Raw genomic sequence first — 7,038 nt, 5'->3', positions numbered from 1 at the left:
GCTCAACATGTCACCAAATTATGTGGGTCTAGTAATATAAAAGTAGAGAAATTAATTCCCAAAACTAAAAGAGATTACGCCTCATTTATGATTGGAGTGCCGGAGTCTTTGTTTCCGGAAATTAATGATCAGAAAAGCTGGCCATTAAATACCCGTTTCAATAAATGGGTCTGGTTTCGAAACTCAACCAAAACAAAAAAAAAAATGATAATAAATAAGAAATATATTCATATTTATTACCAGAATGTCAGGGGCCTACGAACGAAGACTGGTATGTTTTATACTAACCTATTAGCTTCATCTTATGATTTATTTGCTGTTACTGAGTCTGGTCTTAATGATTCGATTCATGATGGAGAAATTATTCCGCCTGGATTCAAAATCATACGTTGTGATAGACAGGACGGACGAAAACAAGGAGGTGTCTTTTTAGCAGCGACATCGCGCTTCGAACTGAAACGTGTCTTCGTTGGCAACGTGGATGCAGCCTTATTTGAAATTGTCAGTGCTACCGTTCACATGGATAATAATTATTTATTTTTATGTTGTGTTGTTTATATTCCTCCAAAATGTATTCCAAATCACTATATGCGTTTATTTCATATTTTAGAATATTTGTCAGTTAAATATGATAAGATTTTAGTGTTCGGTGATTTCAATATGCCATCCACAACGGTGGAAATACGGAATTATTATGAATATGTGAGCTCCTTCTGTGAATTCCGGCAGGTAAACGATATACCCAATATTAATAACCGTACTTTAGATTTAGTGTTAACATCATTATTACCGAGCGACTTACAAGTACATGTTTCTGATGAACCGCTAGTAGACATTGACAGACACCACCCCCCCTTGCCATAAAGGTGATAAGGGCCACAAACCGATTGACTTTGACAGAAGTGATTCAGCACGATTCGGACAATGTTAATTTAAACTCAGTACATAACAGGCCCAGATGGAATTTTCATAAGGCCGATTTGTTTACTTTATATAACGATTTATCATTAATTAATTGGGACACTCTGTATCGTATCAAAAATTCAAATGAAGCTATTGAACATTTATATAATACCCTTATTGAAGTCTTTGATGATTCTGTTCCAAGAGTGTACCGTAGGTTTCCTAGGATTAAGGGAAAATATAACTATCCTGATTGGTATACACCGGACTTAATACAACTTATCAGAAAAAAGTGGAAGCATCACAAATTATTTAAAATTACTGGTTCAAAATGTGATTACGAAACATTTTCCCATTACCGTTCTCAAGTTAAAGAAAAAATTGCATCAGATTATGTTTTATATCAAAATAGATTGCAATCAAATTTTATAAAAGATCCTAAGACTTTCTGGAAATTTATTAGGTGCAAGCATTCCAAACGCTATAGTACAAAAATTTCTAAAGACGGACTCTTATTGGCCGATGAAGAATGTGCGGAATCGTTTGCTTCGTATTTTAAATCTGTATATAGTAATGTGAGACCAAAGCTGAATGCTGATGCAGCGGAGCGCGAAGCGGGTGCATACGCGGGTGCAGCTCGGGTGCACGTTGGCCAGCTGACCGCACGTCAAGTGCGTGCTGCCCTAAGCCGCATCAAGCCTAAACATTCTGTAGGCCCTGACGGTATACCGCCTTATATTGTTAAAGACTGTAGTAAGATCTTTGAAGAACCACTATTGCACATCTTTAATTTATGTTTAAGAGAAAGTAGGTATCCCGATAATTGGAAAATCACTCGAGTTATCCCGGTTCCGAAAGGAGGCTCAAAATCAGATGTTAGTGAATATCGACCAGTAGCAGTGCTGTCTGCATTTGCCAAGGTATTTGAAATGGTTTTGTACACTAGTATATTGACACAAGTGGACAACCGATTGACTAATACACAACATGGCTTTCGGCCGGGTAGGAGTACAGGGACTAACCTATTGTCATTCATATCTTATCTAACTCCAGTCCTTGATGCTGGAAGACAAGTTGATGCCGCGTACTTCGACTTTGGAAAGGCATTTGACACAGTTGATAATGACATTTTACTCAGAAAGTTCGCTGCGATTGGCTTTACTCCTCATCTTTTGAAATTCTTCGCTAATTACCTTGGCGATCGCAGACAGTATGTTGAATATGCCGGTTATGAATCTCGCCTATACCTCACTTTATCAGGTGTGAGTCAAGGAAGTACACTAGGACCATTAGAATTCATTATCATGGTTAATGATCTCCCATCAATCATCGTAGAGTCGGAATGTCTTTTGTTTGCTGACGACCTCAAGATATTTCGGTCCATAGCTGATACATCTGATTCTGAGCGTCTCCAACGAGATATTGATAGAGTTGTGCAGTGGAGTAAGAGCAACAAGCTGTATTTCAATGTGGTCAAATGCAGTGTGATAAGCTATAGCCGTGCACGAGCACCACTCAACTATCAGTACAGGATGGATGCCGTGATCATACCGCGAGTTATTTCTTTACGGGATTTAGGAATCCAGATGGTAGCAGAATTTACCTTTCGTAATCACATTATTGACATCTGTAAGAAGGCTTTTCGTAAACTAGGATTTATTTTGAGACACTGCAATAATATTTTTGGTACTTTAGTAATCAAAATTCTATTTAATGCGTTGGTTCGAAGTCAGCTCGAAACTAGCGCTATAATATGGAATCCTCATGAAACAAAATATACACTCATGGTGGAAAAATACAAAATAAATTCACTCGCTTTCTATATAATAAGCAATATGGTGTGTACCCTTATTATCCTTTGATGTACCCCAGCCTGTTTGTGATAGGTATGGTTGGTTACTGCAAGCTGGAAGTGAGGAGGAATGTTGGGCTTGTCAAATTAATATTTAAAGTGTGGCGCGGGTGGGTACACCTGCCGGAGGTGCTCTCCGCGCTACAGCTGTGCGTGCCGAGCGGCCGCGTCAGCACTCGGCGCCACCTACCACTGTTCCGCCTTCAAACACCGCGAACAAATATTCTAAGGTTTGCGCCCTTGTCACGGGCCATACGATTGCTTAATACTATATCTCAGAACTTGGATATATTTATATGTAACCTGTCAGAATTCACTGAAATGGCTCATAGATGTGTTGAAGTAGATTGTTAAAATTAAATCTGTATAACATCGCATTGGTTTCAACTGTTATGGTGTTATAATATATGTATAAATAAATAAATAAATAAAAATAAATAAAAAATAAAAAAAATTTACTCACTATATTTTGGCACTATCTTGATGGTGGGAAAAAATCTGACCATCATAATTATAACCACATTGGTATTTCAATGTAATTTGTTTATACATTTGGTCTCCCTTTCAGGTCCACCTTATATGGGATGTTCATAAAGATAACCTCATGTTGAATTTATTTGCGAAATTTAAAGTATTATAATAATTACATACATACTACCTAACTACTTATAGCGAAGTATCATGTGAGTAGGTATAATTCATTATCAACTTTTATTATCATTCTAGTTGCTTAACCTGTAATTGATTAAAATTAATATAGTACTTTGCCCATAGTTTTAAAATAAAAGAAAACGTCATACGTCATAATATTATTAATAAAATATACTTGTTTAAACGAATCAGTATTATTATCTTTTTTGTTTAGCGTTTCAACTTTCAGTTCCTGTATCTATTTTTATATTTTACTAGTAAAATTTTAAACTGAGGTCCAAAACAATATTATTCCATAATATACTTACCGAATATTTTTAATTTGATTTGTATGCACTAATTTTAACGCGCGCGAAGACAGTATCACAAGTTTTTTTTTTTATGTTGTGTTTATCTTTTAGGATATTATGTGAAGACTATACGATATAAAGATCAAGATTGTGTGAACAGTGAATAATCTAATTAATGGTAATTGGCAAGCAATATCCAGTAAAGAAAATAGCGCAATGCAACCTACATTTTTGTGTCATACTATTTCGAATAAACAGAGTCATTTCGTCACGAAATCACGTGTCGTCATCGCGTGTTGTTCATTTAAGTAAGAACTATTTCACTAGTTACCTACTGAATGCGTGATAATGAGGCCGCAGTAAAGCGACAGGTCAGTGGTCACTGATCAGGAAACATACTGACATTATAGAGCACACAGTTACTCGATATATACTTTCTATGATTTTATTACTACAGAACTGAGAATGTTCAGTGTCTGGGTAGTGACAGGGCTGTGTCAATCGCCGTATTGCAGTCTTTTTGATAGGTAGTATGTTATTTTGACGAGTAACAACATTTGTTAATGGTGGTGGTGGTAGTGGTAGAATATATTTTATATATCCACGCGGATAGTGACCACCTAACACAAGGTGTTAAAATCCGCCATGGGATCTTCGTAAGTGTGTCGCGGGCTGGGATCAGCCTGTCTACATCCGGTTGCAACTAGCCGGCATAATTGTGTCGACTGAAGAGGGTTAATCATCTCATCAGTCGACATTCTATTCCCACTTCACTTACCATCTTTGCGCGTGTCTGTATAAAAAACACGGCTCAACTACTCCTCAGGCCCTGCACGGTGACATAGCAAAATCTTTGCACTATTTTCACTTGGATGTCAAATGGATGGATTTGATGTTTATGATTGTGTAGACTGTGGACTGTACCGTCGTGCTTGCTCAATGTTTAATGTGTACGCACCACGCAGTAATGCGAGGTCGCGGGTTCAATGTCGCGGACCGAGCGGGGCGAGTGGAGCAACCGGACTAATTCGTTAATGGGGCACGGTTCCGCTGACGACGTGTATGAATTCACTAGTTATGAAACTTGTCTATATTTTTACAAAGCTTTGATTCTGGCTTCGTCAATGTCCCTTCCAAAAATATTAAAAGATGCTGCGCGCATTTTCGCCAAAATAATTTACCTATAAGTTCATTCAGGTAGATGCCTTTCGAATATTTTTTCAAACATTCACCATATTCTTTGTTGAGGTATTTCTAACAATTTCCAATTTATAATATTGCGTTAGACAACGTCGCCAAATGCACCAGACATTGTGTCTTCTACCAGTATATATAATGCTGTGCAAATTAAAAATCTATTATCTTATTCTTGGGTCCTCGGCGGGCATTGAAGTTATACCATACTTTTTATAGCTTAGTTATTTATTTATTGTTTGTACCGCTCGGGACTACTCCAAGGCTACGTTTGCAAATTCTTCGTGTCCGTGTATTAGATTTAGTAATCAGAACTTTATCATTTTATATTATTTATAAAAAATAACAATAATAAGATTTGTCACGCTGAAGTTATCTCGATGAATCGACACTTAGGAAGTAATTAACTTCTATTATTTTTATATGCTCAGGTGGTAGAGAACATAGTCTTAATAATATTATCATTAATGAAAATGTTTATTAAAATGTTTGGATGTTGGTAAGTATAGAAGTAAACGCAGAAAAAATGAGCGTATTTGGATGAAATTTGGCGTACGGCTAGATTATGTCCTGGAATAACACATAGGCTACATTTTATCCCGGTAATTTACTCACAGCTGGCTTCGCATTGTGCTCGTAATCCTGGACCTTAAGAAATTTTCCAGTACTTTTGCTACTGCATTGTCATTACTCTAGAAAATAAAAGTACACGCATACTGCAGTTTGATGTCAGAAATTCACTATTACTGACTGACATAATTTTAGTACTGATCAATGGGTATGGGTGACCTATGGGTACACCATTAAGTATTCAAAGATTGGTCATAACCTAGCATTCCGCAATTATCTGCCATATTAGTATTTATGTTGAATCTTGATGTTTTGTATCGTGAGTCATCAAATTTGCGCGCGTAATGATGACTTCGCAGTTTCAAAGACGTAAAATCACGACAACTTAACATTACGAACTTTTGGTCCAGGATGTTTTTTAATGTTTCGTTTTCATTATAAATGTAATAAATGCGAGAATTCGTTAAGATGATTCGATGTTTGTTAGATATAAACACAGAAACCGCTGATCGGATTTGCATGAAATTTGCCACACGGATAGAATTTGAATTGTTGTTTGAAACGTTGTCTTGAATTAAAATATATGCAAATTTGGCTCGGAAAATATACTGGTATAGGCTTGTCACGCATGCGCACGAGCAACATCTGGCCAAGAAAATTACTTTCCTTCTCGCAAATGAACTGGTTATTTGCTTCGCTTAATGTGCCAAACCTAAATATTTTCGTTTAAGTAATACATTGTACAAGTTGTCTATGTGTTGTGTTGTCTTACTTACGTCACTTATCACGCTCGATCGCTTATAACATTTTGTATTTATCGATAATTTACACATTTGTCATAAAAAAGTAAGACTTTAGTGCGCAGTTCATGTTACTACTTATACGTTGGGCTACAAAATGCAACAATACAGTACTCGGTAGTAAACATTATACATTGAGGTATAGAAAAACTGTTGGCAAGCTTGCATTCGTCTATGAAGAAATCTACGATTATTCGAAGCTAAAACTACGATTATTTCTATCTCGTGAATGTATTATATATACTGCCAAATACTGTACCAGAATGTCATCACATTTACTTAAAATAAATTTGACAAAAATGTACATTTGAATCGAACAGATTTATTGGCAAGTAAACGAGAAATTGCTATGGAACCGCAAAATTTGTGTCGCTCTGAGCCAACTCGCTGCAACATATATCAATAATGTCTTCCGCAAAATAGACTCGACGATATCGCATACATTCCTGCTTATGATTAAAGGATGTCAGAAAACGCTTTATTTTACTAGCAATGTAAAGTATCCATGTAGAATTCACGGTTCGTTACGTCCTACGTTCATTTTAGTTTAAGCAATAACAGTTCTTGTTGCGTTGAGGTAAAATATATTTTTAAGTGTTGATGGTGAGGAGGTTGCGCGTCCGAGGCGCGGGGTAACATTTCACAGCGGAATAGGCTTCCGCGGGGGAGGCTGCAGTAGACGTTACATCATCAATCTTGGCAAGTCGGTCGTGAGGGTTTTTCCTCGATCGCCGGACCGTTGACATTTATTTTGGTGCTGTTACACGCACTCGGTACC

This window comes from Manduca sexta, chromosome 25 (genome assembly GCF_014839805.1).
Source record: "Manduca sexta isolate Smith_Timp_Sample1 chromosome 25, JHU_Msex_v1.0, whole genome shotgun sequence".
NCBI classification, from domain to species: Eukaryota; Metazoa; Arthropoda; class Insecta; order Lepidoptera; family Sphingidae; genus Manduca; species Manduca sexta.
Note: the sequence above shows the minus strand (reverse complement) of the source record.